This window comes from Mauremys mutica, chromosome 1 (genome assembly GCF_020497125.1).
Source record: "Mauremys mutica isolate MM-2020 ecotype Southern chromosome 1, ASM2049712v1, whole genome shotgun sequence".
In the NCBI taxonomy this organism is placed as follows: domain Eukaryota; kingdom Metazoa; phylum Chordata; order Testudines; family Geoemydidae; genus Mauremys; species Mauremys mutica.
In genome coordinates this window covers 78050595-78075830 of record NC_059072.1, presented here as the reverse complement: position 1 = coordinate 78075830, position 25236 = coordinate 78050595, and the positions used below count along the sequence as shown (strand labels likewise).

The following is a 25236-nucleotide window of genomic DNA, read 5'->3' as shown; positions in this document are numbered from 1 at the left end:
TCTTACAGAGGTGCGCATTCGCTAGTAGTGTCTCACCCTCCGTTACTGTCTTGGTCTCCACCATCCTCACAGTCAGACCCATGTCACTCCCGGACCAAGGCGTCCACTTCTGGACACTGCCCTCTGGCTGTGCCCACTGCCCTCTGCTGGCTCTCCCCCTGTTCTGGGAGTGGGGGCAGCTTTTGGTTCAATCACTCACCTCAGTGGCTCACTGCAGTCCTCAATCTAGTCCCTTTCTCCAAGCGCAAACTGCAGTCTGGCTTAGCCACTCTCATCACTGGCAAGTGGAAGGGATAGAGGGGGGCCAGGCCTGCCCGCTACTTGGGACCGCAACCCAGGGACCCTCTAGTGGCAGCCACTTACTGCCTTCCTCCAAGTCGCCTCTGCTGCCTACTTCCCTGGGCCACTTCCCCATAGCCCCAGCACCTTCTCTGCCCCAATGTGTCAGTGCCCCACTCTGGCAGTCATCAACCTAGAGCTCTCCCAGCCTCTGCTAACCCTGCCCAGCACTGCTCTGTCTTAGGTGATTCTCCAAGAGCCAGTTCTTCCCCCTTTGCCCTCCAGGGAGAGACTCAGCTCCTCTCTGCCCTGCAGCCTTCTTATAGGGCCCAGCCTGGCCCTGATTGGCTGCTTCCAAACCTCCACTTGATTGGCTTCCAATAAGCCCTTCCAGGATTGGCTGGGGCTCTGCACAGCCTCTCTGGCTTGTTCTTAATGTGGTTTAGTTGCATGCTTTAATAAAGTATGGATTGGTTAGGTAGGTTTTGCAGAGTGTGATTGGTTTTCTTTTGATCTCATCCTGATAATCTAGGGCTGTCCCCTTCACTACAGCATTTGACTGGCACCATGACAAGTGGCAAATGCTAGTGGTGATGTTAATGACTGATAATTAATAAGCACTAAATGTATCCATCTCTTTCTCTCTCTCTTTTTTTACACTTCAGAGTAAGTGTATACACTTCAGGGTCTCCTATTGTGGTAGCAAGGCTCAATAGGATTTATGAGAAACCAGGTGAGATTTCATGATAAGCTGCCAATTTAATGTGTATCATCGCAATATAATTTCAGTTTTTACAAAAAGCTCTTTGTTTTTTGGCAAATATTGTCTGTATAATGCCAGTGTTTGGTGTTGGCATGGATTACCAGCTGCATAAAGCAAAAGTATAGATAAATTCAATTTAATATGCCCAGAGGCACAGACTTTACACACACTTATTTTCTGAAATTAATCATTTATTCATTCGTAAATCTCATTTTTCCTCAGTCATGTTTTCTTCTACATGTTCTACTTTATACTCTCCCATGCTTCCAAAAATCAGCACTTGGTTATAATCTCTGAGAAATGTTTATTTTAAATCTTGGAAGTGCTCAGGATCAGCTTTAGTTTGAGTTTGAACTCTGTTTCTGTTACCAGCAGTAGCAAGCCTGTTTTTTCTCCGTGTTCTTGAACTGAGAGTAGACCCTTTTTCTGAATGTCTGTGCTCTATTTGGACCTCTACAAACTTTACCATACTGTGGTTTGTCACATATGTTGTTCACAGGGCCTTACTATGATCGCCTGTGTTCCAAGGGGGAAAAGGGCAGCTGTCTGAAATATACAGGACAAAGCTGATTTTATGTGAACATCACCCCATAACGTTTTACTCATGCTACAAAACCATATGTTGATATCACAGTGTAGAATTCTTTGCATGATTATATTTTGAAAATATACATTTTATCTGATTAAGTACTTATTATCTCCTTATTAGTTAAAGGTTATGAGAGATTAGCAAATAAGTGATGCATCTTAAAATATAAAACAGATGGTCAACTTAGTGTGTGAATTCATTATGGTAGGTCAGATGGTAGGAGCCGTATGCCATTTATTCTTTTTCACTAACTAGTTGAGTCTATCCAATATAATAAGCAGTTTTAAGTTGTTGTGTTTCTAATAAAGCCATTTCATTTTCATTTAGCTCTCCAATCCAGTTGGAAACCGAGAAAAAATATTTTTTTCTAGCTCTTATCTTTCTGACTTAAGCAGGCAATAGCTTTTTGTAATTCCTTTAGTTATTTGGAAAAGTTTGTGATGGGCTCCTTTCCCTGTAATTAGAGTTCTATTACTAGATCACAGGTTAGGCTTAGTCTCAATATATGCCTGAAAGAAGACAATTGTATTTATAACTCCCTATAGTTCAGTGTTACTTTATATTTTGGCACATGTAATTTTTTTTTTTAAAGTGGGGTATAATTTGTTTCCTGTATATCAGTAATGTTCTGTCGTATCAGAGATGAGGCCTGATCTTGCTTCTGATCTTGGTAAGCTAGTATGACAATTATGAAGCATTGACCATGTGGACTGGTGTAGCAGCAGTAAGGGAGCTTCAGTAATAGTGTTTCCATTTTAAAACTAGAGCCTCCCCAACCTCTGATGTCACCCTTGTTCATTTCTGACCTTCTGCGTCATCTTGTTTGGCTACTGTTATTTTCTATCCCTTATGAGGTTTCTTCAAATGACTGGGCTTAGTTTCACAACCTAACTCCCTTGTTTATTTTCTTGGTCCTTCTGTCCAGATTAAGAAGGGAAGTAAAAGTAGCATATTATATAAAATAAAACAAAACAAATATGAAATATGGTAGCAATAGTACAAATCAACAGCTAAGAAATTGAGACATTTTGTAAGGGAAACTAAAGTATCAATGTAAAATCTATGTCCAATAGACTTATGGAAAATAAGAATGAATTATTTCAATATATCAGGAACAAATGAAATTCTAACAATGGTGCAGATATGATACTCAAAAAGAATGGTAAAACCGTCAATCATGGTGCAGAAAAGCCAGAAGTATACAAACATATTTCTATAATGTATTTGGAAAGAAGCATGAGGATGCATTCATATCATACTGTAACAAGGAAATAATTTATATTTTCTCAGTAACTAGAGAGGATGTCAAATAGCAGCTATTGAAGTTGAACATTTTTAATCAACAGGACTGGATAACCAGCAACCAAGAATATTGACAGTATTAGCCAAGGAACTCTCTGAACAATTATTTTTGTTTTTAATGAACATTGGGGAAAGTTCCAGAGGCCTAGGAAAAAGCTAAAGTTTTGCCAATATTTAAAAATGGTAAATTTAATAATCTGTGTGACTATAGGTTGGTTAGCATGACTTTGATTATGTGGGGAATTGTCATCTTCTGGCTTGACTTTGAAATGTAATGCTGATTTAACAGGAAGAATTTTTGTTTGTTTTTGTTGTAGAAAAAAATCAGTTTTGGTTTATAATATTTTTTTCCGTTTTGGTCTGAAACAAAAAACAATTATTAGCTCTGCTCTAATAATAATCCCTTCTATTTCACTGCTTCTAATTTCCTCCTTCTAACATCATTTTTAGTCCTAGTCCTCACATACAGTCATACAACTATGCTGATTTTCTCCACTTTAAAATAAATCGCTCATTTCTGAATTCAGTCTGGTTTCTTTCTAAACAACTTTATAGTAGCCATCTGTAAGAAGTTAGGATTTGCCAACATTTAACACAGGATTTGCCAACATTTATATGAGAGACTAACTTTTTCTTTGTGCTCAGTCTAGGAAATAATAGTGGTAACAGTGTGGGGTCAATGATTTATTCTTCAGCAACTAATATAAGATCTCTTCATGTTTCTCCTTAGTCCCTATTTGTTGGGTTCCTCATGGTCCTTTTCTTTGTATTTGTAAATTTACAGTGCCATATGCTTTATTTTTAATAATAACCATAACAATAATAATAATAATCTGATCCTTGCCTAGCCTCTGTTTTTGCAACATGATTTGCCCATAGGTAAATTAGATTTGTTTGAATATGAACTAGTACAAATTTCAGATCATGTGAATGAAATTTTCTCTACAAAATTGTGAATACCTTTCAAACCTCTCTTCTCCTATAAATAATTTACTTAAAAATAAAGAGTCATGAAACTAGCATTACAGAAATATAAAAATGAACTTTACAGAACATTAGAGGTGCTTGTGTAACCCATTCATCAGTGTGCATTACATGTCCCATCTGTTTGATCCACAGTCTGTTACAGCCCCAGATTCAGAGCCTGGTTTTGTATCTCAAGCTGTAGAGACTAATTCTTTTAGCTCTGGAGGCCTCTGATTAAATTCCTAGTGCATTAGACAGTATGGCAGCCACCACATAAGTGAGGTCTTGACTAGGATTTAAACTGCTGGGTCTCAGATGCTCAGGATGACTTTCCACTGTCTAGAGGAAATATATTACCAGCTGGAAAGTATGTATTATGTGTCCTCTTCTATTCCTGATCTACAGAAATTCTGAATGTATTATAAACTCAGTTATACAGGCTGGCACTTTGGCTCATTCTGTGAAAACTCACACTTTTAGTTCAGGAGGTCACTAGTTCAATCCCTGGTGTCAACCAATATGACATTTATCCAACCTCCACTAATAAATTATTAGTCTTGTTCCTAGTGTTTTCCTTTGTGCCACTTTTCATCTTACATCTGGACCTCGACAGGTTAAAAGAGATGCAATTCACATACATGTTTACTTTTTTTTCTTCCTGGGATTTATAAATTTATAAATATTGCTGTTTTGTGCACCAATAAGCTTTGTAAAAGTTACATTGAGTATGTCTACACCATAGCTGGGGGTGTGCTTCCCAGCATGGATAGACAAACATGTACTAGCTCTGCTTGAGCTAGCGTGCTAAAAAATAGCAGTGTGGCCGCAGTGTCACTGGTGGTGGCTCAGGCCAGCTATGCAAGTACACCTCTACCCCGTTATAATGCTGTACTCAGGAGCCAAAAAATCTTACTGCGTTATAGGTGAAACAGTGTTATATCGAACTTGGTTTGATCCGCCAGAGCATGCAGCCCCGCCCCCCCTGGAGCACTGCTTTACCGAGTTATATCCAAATTTGTGTTATATCAGGTCGCATTATATCGGGGTAGAAGTGTACATACCCAAGGGGTTGGGCAGGTTTGTACCTCACAGAAGATGTGAAATCAGAGTAAGCTTAATTATCTTCCCAAGATTTTAGACTATTTTTTTATTTTGATTCCTCCCACTAATATCATTTTTGATTTTCAATGTCCTCTGTGTAACCTCCACCCAAGTAGCTCCTATGAAGTCTTCAGTAGAAAAAACATCTGTCCCAGTCAGTGGAACCCTGGTAGGAAGGTGGCAGTGGAAACACTATATATTATCTCCTGATGCCTGTGCCCTTGTGTTTGTATAGGGAACAGTCTGTTCTTCCGTGAGCCAACAGGTGTGAATTTACCCTATAACATTTGGATTTACTGCTTAATGCTCTGAAGGGATTTATTGTTTGAGTTCTCAGCTGCTAAATTATAATATTACCTGGGAGTTTCCATAAGATAAATTAAATTCTCTGAGTTTTTAATAAATTTCATAATAGTGATGAGGCTATTCCAGGGGTGTTTTATTATGTGAAAACTGTTTACCTTGTAAGTACACTGCCAAACTTTCTAACTTCTTAGAGAAGTGATTATATAAATATTGCTTCAAGAAAACCACACTCCCATTTAGGATTTACTAGGTGAATACTTGTTTTATTAAATGCATTTGAGACAGATTTTATATAGATAAAATGAGGCCTCTGGAATGCCTGTAAGTTTGGGAATCAAATCTGAAGTCTTGGGCAAATGCAGACTGTTCCACCTGTACTATATGATTATCTTTAAAACTGGCTATCAGAGCTTAACCCAGTTTTGGATTGGAGCCCTATGATACTAGTTACCATGCAAAGAAAATGAAAAGATGTTTTTTTGCCATAAAGAGCTTTGAGTCCAAATACCTGATCCTATGAAGACATGCATTTAAATTAACGGGACAGTGTGTAAAGTCAAACAAATGTAAATATTTGGAGGATGGGGCCTAATTATTTCATAAGTATTATATCCTTCCGATACTGCATTACTGATCATTGTAGGATGGGTGTGAAGGGTTCCTCGTGGGGTGCCACTTGAAACTGGGGTACCACTGAGCCTGCCTGACCCACCAGCCTGGGTTCCCTTTATACTGTGCTGCTGTGACAGGCTCTCGAGCCCCCTCCCGTGCACACAGAGGTAGGGACACACCCAGCTGCAGCTGTATACACACAGATGCTGAGATCAGCTCTGTATGGGAAGGCTCAGCTAAGGGATTTCCCAATACTCAAGTGTACACCCCCCTCTAGAGCAGGGGTCGGCAACTTCTGGCATGCGGCTCGCCAGGATAAGCACCCTGGTGGGCCGGGCCAGTTTGTTTATCTGCCGTGTTGGCAGGTTTAGCCGATTGCAGCTCCCACTGGCTGTGGTTCACCATCCCAGGCCAATGGGGGCAGCAGGAAGCACCGCAGGCCAAGGGATGTGCTGGCTGTGGCTTCCCGCCTCCCCATTGGCCTGGGAGGGCGAACCGCAGCCAGTGGGAGCCGCGATCGGCCGAACCTGCTGATGCAGCAGATAAACAAACTGGCCCGGCCCGCCAGGGTGCTTACCCTGGCAAGCCACGTGCCAGAGGTTGCTGAACCCTACTCTAGAGGAAAAACCCAAAATTGTACAATCGTGTGCTGCAAAGAGAACTATATAGCATAAGCTCATTGAAATTCACCCCCTCCCTCAGTGTGGAGGAAGATATTGCACAGCTTTTGCCCACCAGTTATGAATTCCACAAACTGGTTTTAGGGAAAACAAAAACAAGTTTATTAACTACAAAAGATAGATTTTAAGTGATTTTAAGGGATAGCAAAGAGATCAAAGCAGATTACCCAGCAAATGAAACAAAAATACAATCTAAGTTTAAGATACTAAGAAAACTGGTTACAAGTAGTAATTTCTCACCACAAATGATGTTTTAGGCAGATTGCAGAGATTCTTGAAGGCAGCTGCACTTGCCTGCAGTTTAAACCTTTAGATATTTCATTCACAGGCTAAATACCCTTTCAGCCTGAGCTCAGTCCTTTTCCCCTCATTCAGTCTTTGTTTCTTAGATATTTACAGCAGCCATCTTGGGAGGGGATTCAGTGAAGAACGAACCATGATTATGTCACTCCCCTGCCTTAAATAAGTTTTACATGTGGCAGGAATCTTTTGTCTTCCAGTGTGGTTCCCACCCCTGGCCAGTGGAAAAGTACTAGTATTATTCATAGAGTCCAGTATCAGGTGACTTGATAAGGTTACCTTGCAGCCATAACTCACAGACTGTTTGCAGCATCTCCAGGAAGGCTTTCCCAGTGAAAGATTAGCATCTAAGACCTATTGTTCTTCCTAATTGCTGTTTCCAGACAGCAATCTAGACTGATTGCATTATGTCTAGTGGGCATTCCCCCAGTGTAAACACATTTTAATAGGTGCATAGATAATATTCCTAATTTCACATGCAAAAATAATAATGCATACAAATATGATAATCATATTCAGTAAATCATAACCTTTCCAATGATATCACACATGCCCTATATTGCACAAAATACATCATAATTATGCCATACTCATAATAATATTACTATAAAGAATATGTGGCATAATGCCACAATGGTTTATATCATTTCAGCACATATATAGAAAGATTCATATGTCCAAAAGCAACAATCTTTGAAATCTTTTTGTAGCTTCCCATTTATATGTAGATGTAAGACCCAGAAACTTCTCCCAAGTAACATGTTGAAAACTTCAAAACTTCATTATGTCTGTTTATGATTAGCTTTATCTGGGAGCCCTTGCTCCATTGACACATAGATATAATCTGTTCTGTCTGTGGACAGTTCTATTATTGTGAATATAAATGCAATAATGGAAGAGTTATTTCTGGAGACAAAATTTTTAATCCATTAACTTTGCAAGTTTTTATTTTTAATCACTAGATTAGTTCTATGAATATATAATGGCAGGAGAATTTTTAGAATGCTAAAATTAACTAAAATATATGCCACAGTGAAAAAAATAAATAGAAAACAACAATGTTTTCTATTCTGAGTTGTATTATGTCACTTTCAGTGTAGCAAAGATCTTCCTAATGTGAAAATGTAATCCAGTGTTCAGTATGCATATTATGGGTCCCTCTTCGGCTAGTCCCTAGAAGATAGAAGATAGGCCTACTGTAATGACCAGCAAGAGCTGTTTTTCCTGTATTTCAGATAGTAAAGGCTCATGCTTTTAATACTGGAGGTTCTAGATTTGGTATGCAGTGATGACTCATGATGTCAGTCATTATAAAAGGAAGATGGAAAGTTAATAACTTAGGTCATGATGCATCCTAGCAATCAAGGGAAATCCTCCATAGACTTGCAATCAACAAGTCTAATTAGACTCATAGACTTATACACTTTAAGGCCAGAAGAGACCATCGTGATCATCTAGTCTGACCTCCTAATTATTATTAATGTTAAATCAGAAGTACTAGTTGGGAAATGGTATATTCCATCTTTTGGAAGTATGCTTGAAAGCATAATGGAGCAAAAATACAATTGAGATTAAAATGTATCTAATAGGATATTTAGAATAAATTGAATACTATAAAAACAACTGGAATGGCTCTGTCAATATCTAAATGAGTTATTGTTATATAGTGGGACTACAGGGATGACCTATCTGACATAATTTATTACAGACAATCATAAATACAGCTTTGAATGAAACACTCTTTGGAGTGGAGGAAAGTTTAGATGATGGATACGGGAGCCATTCCTATGATTTGTAAAAGAAACATTACTAAAAATCCCCCAACAAATTATAACAAAGGAGAAGTTCTAGGCTGTCAAGTTGTCAGTCCAGATAGCATATGCCAGCAATGCCCCTCTGCCATATAAATTGGCCAAACCGGACAGTCTCTATGCAAAAGAATAAGTGGATGCAAATCAGACCTCAAGAATTGTAACATTCAAAAAACAGTAGGAGAGCACTTCAGTCTCCCTGAACACTCAATAACAGACTTAAAAGTTGCCATTCTTCGACAAAAAAACTTCAAAAACAGACTTCAAAAGAAACTGCAGAACTGGAATTAATTTGCAAACTTGGCACCGTCAAATTAGGCCTGAATAAAGACTTGGAGTGGCTGGGTCACTACAAAAAATAATTTTCCCTCTGTTGATACACCTTCTTGTCAACTGCTGGGAATGAGCCAGCTCCACCTTGATTGAATTGGCCTTGTTAGCACTGACCGCCCACTTTGTAAGGCAACTCCCATCTTTTCATGTGCTGTGTATTTATACCGGCTTACTGTATGTTCCACTCCATGCATCTGATGAAGTGGGTTATAGCCCACAAAAACTTATGCCCAAATAAATGTGTTAGTCTCTAAGGTGCCACAAGGACTCCTCGTTGTTTTTTCTTTAATCCTCAGTTTCCAAACATGTTAGGCCACAGCACAGGTATACAGCAAGTGAAGCCTTCCACAGCTTCTTCTCCTCTTCAGCTCACCCTCTGATCTCCTCCCTTTAGTTTCTGTTCCTTGCACTTATAGATCCTCCCCATCACAAAGCCAATTACCTCCTTAGGCCAACAGTAATCCTCACCAGTAACAGGTTGTTTTATTCCAAGTGTGCCTGCAGCCTTCTCTGTGCTGCAGCAACCTCAGTGATTGGAGCCATAGTCAGTGCTGCACAATACTATAGATATGTACCCAAAGTTGTACTAAGAATGGTGTAACACATTGCTTGAGATTAGGGTGACCAGATGTCCCGATTTTATAGGGACAGTCCCGATACTTGGGGCTTTTTTCTTATATAGGCTCCTATTCCCTCCCGCCCCGTTCCAATTTTTCACACTTGCTATCCGATCACTCTATTTGAGATATAACTGTATTTAATAGGATAATCCAAATAGAGCATCATAACACATATACCTGAGAGGGCAGAGTTGAGGATGCAAATACAAAAATAACTTTGGACCAGACTCTGCCTCACCATTATGAGGGTCAATAGGAAAGGGGGAGAGTAAAAGAAGCCTTGTCTTCCAGCCCCATGTGGGTTGCCAAAGGGCTGAGCATATTGACAGTCTCTGCACTCAACGGAGCACAAGAGCTTGTTTCTCCCATGTAACTTCTGGCTGGGGGAACAATTTTCACCCTGAGAAGGGGTATAGTGGCAGAGGGCTGTGCATTTTGCCTCCTGGTGCTGTCTCTTGAGTACAATGTCCCTCTACACAGAGCAGTGCCTCTCAGGCTGATTCGCTTGCCATCCACCTGACTTTTAAACACTTTAGTAGCATCAACCCCAAAGCATTCAAAAATGATCAAATTGGGTTAAAACCATATTTTAAGAAAATAATAAAATTTAGATTCTCTTTTATTTGTCTTGGTTTTTGATTCTTTGGGGTGCACATGGGTCATGTTTTCAAGTTTTTGTCCTGAAACTTAAAAACTTGTTTTAGAGGGATAGAAATTTACTTTTAATTTTTAATGAAAGCAGAGATTCTAACATAATCAAGTGTCCCCTGGGCTTTAAGGATAATATCAATATCATGAAACTCATGCTGAAATTGTGAGAGTTGGCAACACTGGTTATTACTTGGGGTATGTCAGAGGTATGTCAGTGCAGTCAGAGGTGTTGTGGCAGCACATTGTAGACATACCTAAACTAGTTTTGATCAAGCTAGCTGACTAAAAATAGCAGTGGAGCTGTGGCAGCATAGGCTGTACAAGGAACCTGTGTATTTACTTGAGTGGCTACGCCATGATGCCACCCATGTTACTGTAGCTTCACTGCTGTTTTTAGCAAGTGAGCTTGCTATGCCTACACATGCTTCAGTCATACTTCCTGTTGCACGCAGACATACCCTTAGTTGCACAATAAACTTAATAAAAGTTTTTATGAATTTCTTCTATCTAATCTAAGTAATCTATCTATCTATCTGTGTTTTATATATAGCTATAAAAGGGGGTTAAAATGCTTCAAAGGTTTTTAGCTGTATTGATATAAATTCTATTGTATGAAAAGAAAATCGTTTTGTACACAATAATCTAGAAACAATACATGCATTATCTGGTGTGAGACCCTTTAACAGGGCCAGATGGAATGTTGAACTCTGTGTCTGTGGCTTTTGGAAAGGACAGTTGATATGTGAGAGGGAAATGGAGTCCATCTTTCCTGCTTTTATGGATGAATTGGGACACTGGAGGCCCACAGAAGCAGTTCAGAATATTTCCTGCAGGTTAAACCAAATAAATCCTCAGGAGGTGGCAACTGCAGAGCCAGGGTGCTACTGTTTCTGAAGTGGGAATGAGCTGCTGGGAAAGAGAAATCCTCTCCTGGGTGTGACAGAGAAGCCACTGAAAAGGAAAGGGGAAGAAAATGGGAGACAGTGTACAAGAGGAGGCTGCTGTGAATGACCTGCGAGTCCAGGCCTGAGACCGAGGATAATTGTAGTCATTCGTTCTGTCACTGCTGCAGGGAAGGAACCACACTGCTCCAACTTTGATGACAGAGAAGGGAAGATGTAAGTTCATTGTCAGTGCTGAAGTATGTTGCGGTGTCTGTAGCTTTTGGATATGTTTTTCAAACTGCTGCTGCAGCAACTTGTTGTTATGCATGTAAATAAGTAAACACTAACTACTTATTACTATACCTTTCCAACCAGTTTACAACAATCACTATTTTATTATCATTATTTATATTGCTTTATTATTGGTCTGATTTGAAGATTAATTTTATACTTTGCACCCCACAATGGTTGCTTCTTCCTTCTTCGCAGTTAAGATTTTATATTGGAGTGATCGTTTGTGCTCATTTAATTTTCCAAAGTACTCAACCATACGTACTTACTAGCATGAAGCACTCTCTCTACCATAAATAACTGAAAATTAATTTTAGACTAAAAACATTTATAAATCCTGTTAGTCACTCTGCACTGAAGTGGATTATTTGTTCTTTGTTTGTACAGCACCCAGCACATTGAGGATCCTTGGCAGAACCACAGTATAAATACATAATAGAACTATGCAAATTCCGTAACTACAACTGTGTTTTGTAAATTTTAGTTATGTAAGTGAACCTGAGATATACTTTTATCTAACACACACATGCACCTCACACATATTTATCTTTATCTTATTGGTAACTTCTTCTGTCTCTTTTGTGTGATTTTTGTCCTCTTTCTCTTCATTTATGCATTCTGTTAAAATTCAATTCATTTTTTAAACCTAAAAAAAAAGTTAAACCAAATCAGTTAATAAATTGTCACAAATCAATCAATTGTTGTTTATATGTTTGGGAGGAGGGTTTAGCCTTATTTACTTGCCAAGTTGTAAATTTCAGTGATTCAGGATGGGTCTCCGAGCTCCTAGTATGAATTAATGAGTCTTTATTGTAATGATATATCAGGAGCATGGACTGCTAGTCAGGGCAGCAGTTATACTGAAGTGGAGCTCCACTATATTAAATGTTAATATTATTAAAACTTAAGAAGGCAATGAGAATTCCTTTGCAATATGTTCCATGAGGATCTAGAAGAGGTGACCTTCAACATGAAAAGCTGGTGAAATCAGGAAGTAAAATACGTGGATTTCTGTTTGATACCTGAGAATCACGGCTCCCCAAAATGTCTCAGGATTATCTATTCAGAAGACAGAGGCAGTTCACACTACATCACCTCCTACATTAACTCCACTAGCCTTTCATCCAGAACTCATTTATCACTGGGCACTCTCACAGAATATACATTAGTGTACCCTTCCTTCCTCCCACAGGCTCTTCAGAAAAGCCCAACAGGTCTTGAGAAATTCCTCTGGTGTTCAGACATCTAAAAAGTGACCATTTAAAACAGGGGTGGGCAAACTTTTTAGCCGGAGGGCCATATCAGGTTTCTGAAATTGTATGGAGGGCTGCCTGTTAGGGGGAGGCTATACCTCACCAAACAGCCAGTCATGGCCCGGCCCCACCCCCTATCTGACCCCACTGCTTCTCTCCCCCTGACTGCCCCCTCGGGACTCCTGCCCCATCCACCCCTCCTTGTCTCCTGACTGCCCTTGGAACACCTGCCTGCCCCCGCTGCCCAATCCAACACCTCCTCTCATCCCCGACTGCCCCCCCGGGACCTCTACCCCATCCAACCACCTTCTCCCATTCTGAAGACCACCCCCGGAACGCCTGACCACACCCCCACCCCATCTAACCCCCCTCCCCTTTCTGACTGCTCCCACCAGGACCCCAACCCCCATTCAACCATCCTGTTCCCCACCCTTTGATTGCCCTGCCCCCTATCCACACCCCACCACCCCGAACTCCTCTGCCCTCTATCCAACCTCCCTGCCCCCTTACCGCGCTGCCTGGAGCACCGGTGACTGGCGGCGCTACAGCCGCGCCACCCAGAGCACCAGGACAGGCAGCAGTTCTGCAAGATCCCTGCCACCCAGAGCACTGCGCCGGCGGTGCGGCGAGCTGAGGCTGCAGAGAAGGGGGAACAGCAGGGGAGGGGACAGGAGCCAGCTTCCCGGGCCAGGAGCTCAGGGGCCGGGCAGGAGGGTCCCACTGGCTGGATGTGGCCCGTGGCCCGTAGTTTGCCCACCGCTGATTTAAAAAGTGATGCAATATAGTTGTTCTGCTAATGATGTACCAATGTTTGTCTCATACTTCCAGTGTTCTTTTTGACCTAATCTAATTTTAATAATCCAAATTCTGTAGAATAGCCATAAAGAAAAACTAAGAAAGGCTGCCATAAAAAAGGAATAAGGTAAAAATAAAAAGTGTATAAATATAGTCTTAAGGGTCAAACTTAAATTCACAAAGTCATTAAAGTTCAAGGTTGAGGCTTAAAGTCTAGGCTGAGTGCACGTGATAGAAAACACATTGCTGGCATCTCTGGTTATTCATCAGAGGTAACTATAAGAACTGAGGCACAAGGGGACATTTTGTTTAGGGTGGAGTTTCAGGGATGCTTAGTTCTTTTTATGGGTTTAATTTAGACTATAATATTGTCATAAAGTAGTAGTAATATTTACTATAGAGAGAATTCTTCATATTTCTTTCAAAGCACTGTTCAAACATTTAACTTAATCCTCACAACACACATGTGAGGCAGATAAGTATGCATTATGCATAAAGAAACTCAGTCCCAGAGAGGTAAATGATGCCCCGTTTACATGCAGTGAGTGAGAGACAGGATTAAGCTTAGAACCACTGGAAGGGGCTTTCAGGCACTCAGGGTGTGTCTAGACTACCGTAAAAGACCCCTTGCTGTCCTGGGTCAGCTGATTTGTGCTTGCAGGGCTTAGGCTGTGGAGCTCTAACATTGCAGCGTAGACCTTCTGGCTCAGGCTGGAGCATGGACTATTAAACCCTGTGAGGTGGGAGGGTCTCAGAGTCTGGGCTCCAGCCCAAGCTGGAACATCTACACTGCAATTTTATAGCAGCTGTTCTGTGGGTCTTTTATCAGTGTAGATTTTCCCTTATTAACTTTTGGCTCTATGGAGGAAAGTTGTGGTGTTCATTTAAATAAACAGTATGTATCTAGCCGCTTTCTTTGCAAAAATAGCACTGACAATATAAAACTGTGTAAGCCAGCTGCTGGAGTTGAAAAGGTCAAGCAACTGTGTTACATATTTTGCCTTAGGACATTGAGTAGAAGCCCTCCAACTACACACATTTTATATAAAATTAAACTAGTTAGTTTTGTGATCTCTCGGTAACCTTCCCCCTCTTCCAAATTTGGAGGCCTGTCCCATGCATAGTATAGTGATTTTGATGGGACAAGATTTGGTTTCATTTCAACATGCGCACACATTCATGCACACACACACAAAAAATGGTCAGGATCCCTCTGTAATGGAATGGTAAACTGTATTATATTGTTCATCTCCTAGCTGGCACTTTGTGTAAATATCCTATTTAAATTAACCTTAGCCATACCTGGCAGAGCGTGAAAGGATCTTATGATGAACACATATGGTATCTATAAGCAAGCCCTGCAGGCAGTCCATATCTGGTACTGGGACATGACACCCTCAGAATTTTAAGGCAAGGGCTCACTTGCTTATACAATAACTAGGAAATTGGTCCTCTTTTGGTACAACAGTGCGTTCACTCATGATGTGCTCTGCCTTGGTAACTTTGGGGATTTTCTTTTAAATCTTTGAAGACAGACAAAACAAAGGTTCTGGCTCAATATTTCAGATTGAATTCATTCATGACCTGATGCCAGGTAAGTGCACAGTGCCATTTTTGGTCAACAGAATTACACACTGTGTACTTAGGCTAATCCCATACAGCTCTTTGAGTTATTCACACCTGGCTGGTGGCAGTTTTGCTCCTGAAATTATTAAATACACTAGCACACACTTAAAACCATGTAAATGTTCACTTCAGGTATTGCAAACAATCACAATGTCAACAACACAGTCTGTAATGCTTTTTTTACATTTTGCATCAAGCAAAAACTTTACAAACAAGTAATTAAATTCACTTAAAGGAATTCTGTGCATTTCTTCTCTGAAGTAAAAAGTCAGTTTGCCATTCACATTAGGAATACTATCATTATCAACTCCCCTAGGATCAGGCCTCAAAACTGGAAATTCATACTGCTCTCTTAGGGTACGTCTACAGTATGAAATTAATTTGAACTTATTCTATTCGAATTTTCAGAAGCAATTTTATACATTCAGGGTTGTATCCCCTCACTAAAGCGCGTGAATTCGGTGGAGTGCGTCCACAGTACTGAGGCTAGCATTGAATGTTGGAACAGTGCACTGTGGGAAGCTGTCCCGCAAGCCCTGCCGCTCATTGGAATTCTGGGTTAAGTGCATGATGGGGCAAAAATATTTTCGCAGGTGTTTCTGAGTATGTGCCGTCACTTGCTCCTCCCTCCATGAAAGCTATGACAGACGCCATACTGCCAGCAGTACGGTGCACCACCTGTCTCCTGTTACTATGAATCCACCCTGCATGTCTTCTCATCTTTCTATCTACTCTTTTATCTAACCATTTCCCGCCTTTTCTCGGCTACCGTGAACCGAGCAGCACAGCTTCTGCCGCAAACTCTGCTCTCCCGCTCTTGCATCACTAGCTAATTTTTACATGTTGTCTGTCCTGGGCTCCCGTGGAAGCTACAGAAGGCAATAATTTCCTGCCGTTTTTTCGGCCATCGTGAACTGAGCCTCACAGCCTCCGCCGCAAACTCTGCTCACGCTTCTGCCGCAAACTCTACTCTCCCGCTCTTGCAGCTCTAGCGAGCTTCCCGACTCCGTGAAAGCTACAGAAGACAACCATTTACCACCTTTTATTGGCCATCTTGAACCAAACAGCTCTCCTACGTTTTGCGCCCTTTTTCCAGGATTACCCGTGCAGGTGCCATAGCATGGCAAGCATGGAGCCCGCTCAGATCTCCGCTGCAGTTTTGACTATTGTAAATACCACACGCATTATTCAGCAGTATGTTCAGTACCTGCAAAACCGGGCGAGGAAGTGCGATTACTATACTGATGAGGACATGGACACAGACGATCCTAGAAGCACGGCATATGGCAATTGGGAGATCCTGGTGGCATTGGGCCAGGTTCATGCCATGGAATACCGATTCTGGGCCTGGGAATCAAGCACAGACTGGTGGGATGGCATAGTGTTGCAGGCCTGGGATGATTCCCAGTGGCTGTGAAACTTTTGTATGCGTAGGGCCACTTTCATGGAATTTTATGACTTGCTGTCCCCTGCCCTGAAGCACAAAGACACCAAAATGAGAACAGCCCTCACAGTTGAGAAGCGAGTGGCCATAGCACTGTGGAAGCTTGCAACACCCAACAGCTACTGGTCAATTGGGAATCAGTTTGGAGTGGGCAAATCTACTGTAGGGGCTGCTGTGCTGCAAGTTGCCAACACAATCATTGACCAGCTGCTATCAAGGGTAGTGACTTTGGGAAATGTGCAGACCACTGTGGATGGCTCTGGGGTTCCCTAACTGTGGCAGGGCAATAGATGGAAGGCATATCCTTATCTTGGCCCCGGCACACCGGGGCGGCCAATACGTAAACCACAAGGGGTACTTTCCATGGTGCTGCAAGCACTGGTGGATCACAAGGGACGTTTCCCCGACATCAGTGTGGGATGGCCAGGAAAGGTGCATGACACTCGCATATTCAGGAACTCTGGTCTGTTTGAACAGCTACAGGAAGGGACTTACTTCCCAGACCAGAAAATTACTGTTGGGGATGTTGAAATGCCTATAGTTATCCTTGGGGACCCAGACTACCCCTTAATGCCATGGCTTATGAAGCCGTACACAGGCAGCCTGGACAGTAGTAAGGAGCAGTTAAACTATAGGCTGAGCAAGTGCAGAATGGTAGTAGAATGTGCTTTTGGACGTTTGGCGCAGTTTACTGACTCGCTCAGACCTCAGCCAAACCAATATCCCCATTGTAATTGCTGCTTGTGTGCTCCACAATATCTGTGAGAGTAAGGGGGAGACGTTTATGGTGTTGTGGGAGGTTGAGGCAACTCGCCTGGCAGCCAATTTCGCACAGGTGATTAGAAGAGCACAGCAGGGCGCGCTGCACATCAGAGAAGCTTTAAAAGCCAGTTTCATGACTGGCCAGGGTATGGTGTGACAGTTGTGTTTGTTTCTCTTGGAGTTACCCACCCCCTATATATATGAAAGGAAATAAAGTCAAAATTGTTTTAAAAACTGTTATTTATTATTTGTTGCACAACACATTGAGAGAAATCAGAAGGTAGACCAGGGGAGGCGGGGTATTGGGTTAGGGGGGTGGAGGAGGAGGGAAGGACAAGTCCAGAAACCAAAACAAAAGTTCGCATATGCCAGCTTTCTGCTGCTTGGGTGATCTTCTGGGGTTGAGTGTGTGGGTCCCTGTAGCCTCCCCGCTCGTGTTCTTGGGCATCTGGGTGAGGAGGCTATGGAGCTTGGGGAGGAGAGAGGGCAGTTATACAGGGGCTGCAGAAGAAGTCTGTGGTCTTGCTGCCTTTCCCGCATTAGATCCACCGTACAGCGAAGCATGTCAGTTTGCTCCCCCATGAGCTTGACCATAGCGTCCTGCCTGCTCTCATAGCACGCGTCCCTCCTCTCTTCGTGTTCCTGTAATGCTTTAAGGGACTCCGCAATTGTTTGCCTCCATGCATTCTGCTGGGCCCTATCAGTGTGGGAGGACTGCGTGAACTCAGCGAACATGTCGTCCTGAGTTCGTTTTTCCCACCTTCTAATCTGGACCAGCTTCTGGGACAGTAGCTAGGGGCCTCGTTGAAACATTTGCACCTGTGGGAGGAGAAAAAGGGAAGATAGTATTTTAAAAGATAGAAAGGGACACTTTGGTGTGAGTAAGCCATCACACACAGACGGGCAAAAGAATTCAGCTTGCAGGCAGCCTAGGCGTTCTGCTTCTTCTACATTCATTTCAATGCTTTCAAACTGCTGGGCCCCCTTTCCCATAGCAAGCAATGCCTGGTGGGTTTGCCATATAAAAAGAAGGCCTGTGGGCTATCTGGGATGATCGCTTCACACAACATCCCCCCCCCACACACACACACTGCATGGCTCCGATGAGCCTCTGAGCAGGGATTAGCCCTTTAAACTAAACGTGGACAGCCCAGTGCGGCTGGGTTCCACCCCCTCCCCCAACCTTCTCCAGGGTCATGGTCCAGGAGCCCGCCTTGGGAGTGGGGGGAGGCTATTGGCTCCAGTGTTAAGAATAGTTCCTGGCTACGGGGGAAAACGGATTCCCCACTTGCCGCCTGTGCACTCTCCTCCTCCTCCTCTTTGTCCTCCAATGACTCTTCTTCCTGGCTCCATGCAACTCCCCCCTTGCACATGTCCACGGACAGTGATGGGGTAGTGGTGGCGTCACCCCCCATAATTGCATGCGTCTCATGGTAGAAGTGGAATGTATTGGGCTGTGACCCAGAGCGCCCGTTCGCCTCCCTGGCTTTTTGGTATGCTTGCCTGAGCTCCTTCATTTTTGTATGACACTGCTCTGTGTCCCTGGAGTAGCCTCTTTCTGTCATGGCCCTGGAGACTTTAGCGTACATATTTGCATTTCTTTTTTTGGAACGTAGTTCTGCCATAACAGATTCGTCTCCCCAACATGCGATGAGATCCAGTACCTCACATTCAGACCATGCTGGAGCTCGTCTGCAAATCCGGGACTGCATGATCTCTTGTGATGGTGGACTCTGCATGGTTGCCTGTGATGGTGGACTGTGCTGATGGTCACCAAACAGGAAATGAAATTCAAATGTTCCCGGGTGTTTTCCTGCCCACCTGGCTAGTGCATTGGAGTTGAGAGTGTTGTCCAGACCGGTCACAAGGGAGCATTCTGGGATAGCTCCCAGAGGCCAATAACGTTGAATTTCGTCCACAATACCGTTAATCCGGGATTGTGATTTCGATTTAAGCGCTACTCCACTTGCCAAGGTGGAGTACAGAAATCTGATTAAAGAGCCGTTTAAATTGAAAAAATTGGTTTGGTTGTGTGGACGGAATCTTTTTTTTTTTTAATTAACTTGGCTAATTCCAAAATAACAGACTAGTGTAGACCAGGCCTCAGTTGTAAGAAATTATATTAATACTATTATGTTTCTGAAAGTGTTTATTTCTTATTTTTGTTGCCTAGTACTACATACTAAGTGTGCACCCAAACATAGTCATGTTGGTGACCTAAGAAGCTAGGAACAAATACTATTTTGTTCCTCTTTAAAATATAATTTTACACGAAGTTGGAAAAATATAATTTCATTCAATATTTTTGTGGCAGTTTTTTCCTTTTGTCTTTCTTCTTTCAGACTGTTGTATCAAATAACAGAACATGTGATAACTAGAACAAATAGAAGAAACTGAAGTTCAGGAAAAGGTTCCTAGATACAAATTCCAGTTCTACTGAAGATTCCAATTTATTAAAATTATATCCATCTACATTAGTGACATCAGTGACAACAGACAAATCCTGCTCATTTGACTCATGCAACTAGTCCCACTTAAGTCAATGAGACTGTGTTGATGAATAAAGCAAATAAGATTTAGCCCAGAATGTGCAGTGAATCTTATATTTCCTATCATTCTTTTATGAGAATAACTTCAGTTAAATCACCACTCTTTTTCAGTTTCCTGCAATATAATCCTCTGTCAATATCTCCTGAAAAGAGAAATGTAGTTCACACAATCAACTCTTATCCCCATGTCCTTTCTCTCCATGTAGTTCTGTAATGTATGCATCATGACATCTCACCTCCCATAGGATCTTCAGTGAATCCAAACTTGATCTAAGAAGTTTTTGCAGAGTCCAGAAGTCAAGAATATTGAAAAAAACAAACTTTAAAATGACAACTTTAGTAAGAAACTAGCTTCAGCTGCTAAATGAAAAAGGCATTGATGCAAGAATTGTGAGGTGCTGTCAACACGCTATAACAATTTACTTCACTGCATTTAATCTGTAAGAAAGGTGAAAGAGAGATGCAGTTGAAATTCTCACATATAGAAAGAAGTGCCTTCTGAAGAACCACTACTGAAAACCAGCTAATGCTCGCTGAAGTCCAAATCCAATTAGACTAAAATTTGATCCCAACTATTGAGTCCAAAATTCCATGTTCTGCTTCAGGGTTTTTTGTGACGTGATAAATAATTTTGGGAGAAATATGCTATCATGAGCTTAAAATTTAACAGGCAAATTAATGATGGGCTGATTTTTAAAATGTTGTGTATTGAAATGCAAATCATTTCATATTCTGTTCCTCTCTGGATGCCTTAATTCTTTAAAAAGAAAATTAAAGTTTGCTTTTCACTTTCATTGGGACGACTGGCCAAATTCTGCTGTCGCTTACAAAGTTTCAACTTCATTAATTTTAACAACACTTCATTGGTTGAGTATTTATAATGGGATACAAACCTCTAAAAGTTCAGTCCTGCTGGGAAATGTCATATCCGTGAATTTTGAGAGGGTTGAAATTCCTTGAAGCAGGTTCTCTAGTGGATTACAGACATGGTTTAAAAGCCCATTATTAAATATAGCCAGTTTCATCTTATCTGATCCATGAAAATACTGTTTTTGACCATAAAATAGCTGTGGTTATAGTAATAAGAGAAGTTATTTTCAGCACTGGCCCAAGATAACAATAGCACTATCATGTGTTAATGCAAGATAACATTTTGTCATCATTGTGTGCAGTGCATAGAAATAATTATATCTGAACATAGCATCTGGAAGTCTTTTTTTTTTTGGTGAAATAATCTGATTCTCATTGTTCACGATTAAGATATGGAACCCATATCTAATTAATGCGGGGAACAAGCAATGGTGATAGATAATTTTATATGTACATCTGCTAAAACTGAAAAATCAGATTTTTTTTTTGTCAGATGCACAGAGACTTGCATATAATTCCCAACATAACTTGGACTGTGATAAACACTTATTTTGCTGACATTAAAAATGGAGATTTATTATCAGTAAGTAAAAGGCAAAAAGAAAACAGGTTATGAAAAAATGTCCCGAGTCAAAGCAGGCCTACTACAAAATGTTACTGCAATCACACACGTTCATATAAACTGTGGACGTGGCTGTATTGTTTTCTTGCACTGTGTTACAGTAACATATGCATTGTAGGTGAAACTTTCCCTGTGTGGAAAACTTGTGCAAGGCCCCGTGTGCCACATAGGCCCCATGGTGATGCTCTTGGAGGGTAGGGGGGAAGGTGGTTGTAGGCATACCAAACACATAGGAAGATCTCCATACTGATAACATATACAGACATAGATACTGTGCTGGTCCTAAATAGGCTGATAAAGAGCAGAGTATGGTCATTGGATTGGGAAATGGTCCAAAACCCACAGATGGACAACAAGAAATGGTATGCTGGAACAACAGCTGCAGAAGGACTGCATGGCAGCATTATGTCCTGCTTGCAGATATGTGGGTGGTGAATTCTGTCTCCTCAACACCTTGAAGTTCCCTACACAAAGTGCAATTATTCAGGCTTTGTGCAAGGGGCAGAGCAGGGTAGACTTTCTTCTCATGTCTATAGAAGGGTAACAATTACTTTTCACTTTGGGAAATTGGATTCCTGAGAAGGTGGGTCTCTAGCTTTGAAAACTGAAGCCCTTCAGATTCCAAATTAAGTGAATTTGAATATTTTGGGGGTCTGAAAATGTTTGTCTAACTTGTTAGAGTTGATTTTCAGTAACTCTTGGAACACCGAACAAGTTCCAGAGGGCTAGAAGAAAGCTAATGTGTCAATATTTAAAAAGGGTAAACAGGGTGATTCAGGTAATTATAGGCCTGTCAACCTGACATCAGTTTGGGGCAACATAGTGGAATGACTGATATGGGACACGGTTAATAAAGAATTAAAGGAGAGTGATAAAATTAATGCCAATCAGGGAGCTGACACCCAGATTAGCACAAGCAAGTTTTGTCATACTGGAGGCAGGGTTGTGTAACAATGTGACTTGCTATCCTGACAACCATCAGATAGGTCTCAAAATGTAATTGTAACTGGGGGATCATCATGAAGTGGGTGTGCTTCTCGAGGAGTCCCAAGGGAATTGGTTCTTGGACTTAAAATATTTTTGTATTCAATGACCTGGAAGAAAACAGAAAATCATTATTAATAAAGTTTGCAGATGACACAAAGATCCGGTGAGCAGAAAATAATTAAGAGGACAGTTCACCGATACAGAGTGATCTGGATCTCTTGGTAAGCTGGGTGCAAGACTATTGTATATGTTTCAATACGTGTAGGAACAAAGAATGGGATAGGTATGCTATCCTGGGAAGCAGTCACTCTAAAAATAAGGCTTGCAGGTCACAGTGGATGATCAACTGAACATCAGTGTAACACTGTCACCAAAAGGGTTAATGTGATCCTTTGAGGTATAAACAGTGGAATATAGAATAGGAATAGGGAGGTTATATTACCTCTGTATTTGGCACCTGTGTGACCATTACTGGAATACTGTGTCCAGTTCTGGTGTCCACAATTCAAGAAGGATGCTGAAGACTGGAGAGGGTTAGAAAACATACCTTATGATGAAATCCTTATATTTAGCTTAACAAAAGAAAACATTGGTGGGGAAATGTGATAAGAGGTTCTTCACGCTAGCAGACAAAGGTATAACTTGATCCAATGGCTGTAGAAGCTAGACAAAATCAGACTGGAAATAGGTGCACATTTTTAACAGGTAAGGTTATTAACCATTGGAATTAATTACCAAGGGTTGTGGTAGATTCTCCATCATTGTAAATATTTAAATCAAGATTGGATTTAAAAAAAAAGATATATTCAAACAGGAATTAATTCAGGCCTGTGTTCTGCAGGAAATCTGATGATCACAATGATCCCTTCTGGCCTTATTTTTTAATTGTTGTGCATTTCTGTACTCCCTGGGTTCATCCAGATGGCACAAGGACGCAGACAATGTGAGAAGCTCTTTACTGTATTCTTTGCATAGTTGAAACCATATACCTTATTTAAATAATAAACACATGCACACATGAGAGTAATCAGCATAGCAGCTCTGATTCTTCTGTAATTGGTGTTTCATTGTCACAGCACTTTGTTTTTGTTTAAATGGAAATTTTATGCCAGTGACTAGGGAAATATCATTCACCTTTTCTACCCATTTTAGAATGTATTGTGTTACTGGCAGATTCCCAGTTCAACACAGAGAGATAGTGAAGTGAAAAATCTCGTACATTTTCCTCATGTAGTACACATGTACTCCAAAGAAATGGGTCATAAAGTTTTTAATGAATCTCATCTTTAGTTACAAACCTTTACAGTTAATGTCCCTTGTTGCTTGAAAACTGTCTTATTAATACATTATGTCGGAAGTATAATCCCTTCCTGGCTTTTGAACAAATTATTCGCTGAAGGGAATGAATTAAAACATTGCTGGGGAAAAAAATCTGCTCTATAAGCTGCCCAGATGTCTAATGCATTACACCTGATTAATAGGGCTATCTATAGCACTGAAAACTTTAGGCTATATTGTTAGACATGGTTTTGTTTCATTTTCAGCAGGTCAGTCTACTACCTCAACTATAGTACAGTTATCCATTACTGCCTGTGATTGTGTTGACCCTCAGGAAATACAGCTGCTGACATCCAAAGGAGGAGATGACCTGTTCATAATCTAATGGAAATACCTTTTCCCCACTTCACACATAAATTAAGAAGAAAGTCAAAATAAAGGTGGCTGAGGCAGACAGGCATCTGATAAAGGTCAAACTTTCAGAGATTTTTTTTTTTACTACAAATATGGCAAAAGCAATTACCATGTGTTTTTTTTAACATTGTCTACTCAATGACAGATGCCCAGGCTTCCTCTGTGACCAAGCTTCTTGTGTAAGGGAGTGTTTGTTATTGTAAAATGTCACAACAAAGATGAATAATGGAGCAGAATAGCACACTGTTCATGTTTGTTTTTAGATTAAAAGTTTACACGTTCCAGCATTAAATTTGGTCAAAAAAATAAAGATATCCGTGGGGCTTTTACACAGTGTAGTATTTACTAATTTTCTGCAAAATGTTTTAAATCAGTATTTTTTTTCCAAACAGTCTGGGACATATGGACACATCTATCACTTAAAATATAGTAGTTGTTATTTTTTCTGACCTGCTTCCCCTACAAACACACTGTCCCTTCAAAATCGCTGACAGGAACTGTTTGATAGAAATTCTCCACCAAAAAGGGTTTCCTATGAAGTTTGATTAATATGCAGAGCTGGTTGAAAAACAAAATTCCAGTCCCATGGGATATTCTGAGATTTCAAAATTTTGTTTTGTCCCAAATCAGAACAAAAAAGTAGATATCTCTGATTTACTTTTTTATTTATTATTATTTTATTTTATTTTATTTTGCAAACTGGAGCAGAATGGAAAAATTTGACTAAAAGCTGTGTTTTTTTCAAAAATACTGAGTTGAAAGTGGACATTTTCCTGGAACTGAATAAGTTTCAGTGAAACTCTTTTGAGGAGAAAGGGGAAGAGAGAGAAGGAAAAGCCTATTGCCTTGTGATTAGGGCACTCAACTGGCATATGAGACCAAGAGTCAAGTCCTTGCTCTACCTGATTCACACTCTCAATATCTCCTGTGGGAGCTTAAATAATTGAATGTTCAGTGATACAGAGAGACTGACTCTATAGCCTGGTACTTAGGGCACTCATCAAGTCCCTGCTCTGAGTCAAGTAAAGCAGTTACTTGAAACTGCATTTCCTACTTGCCAGCTGAGTGCCCTGTCCACTGGGCTCTTAGATATTTTGGGCTCTCTCTCTTTCAAGAGAGATTTTTATGAACATTTCTAAAAGGTCTCT

At 40.9% G+C, this 25236-nt stretch overlaps 1 protein-coding gene across 12 annotated transcripts in view; it reads left to right on the top strand.

Moving 5' to 3' along the window:
• Positions 1 to 25236, top strand: part of MGAT4C (MGAT4 family member C) — a 340955-nt gene that overhangs the window by 155024 nt on the left and 160695 nt on the right. For 7 of the 12 annotated variants that reach the window (XM_045010655.1, XM_045010720.1, XM_045010709.1 and 4 more), the window contains exon 2: positions 945 to 1012. The exons of the other annotated variants lie outside the window; for them this stretch is intronic. The gene's annotated coding sequence lies outside the window, so the exon portion shown is untranslated. The remainder of the gene's footprint in view (positions 1 to 944; positions 1013 to 25236) is intronic. 12 annotated transcript variants of the gene reach the window in all.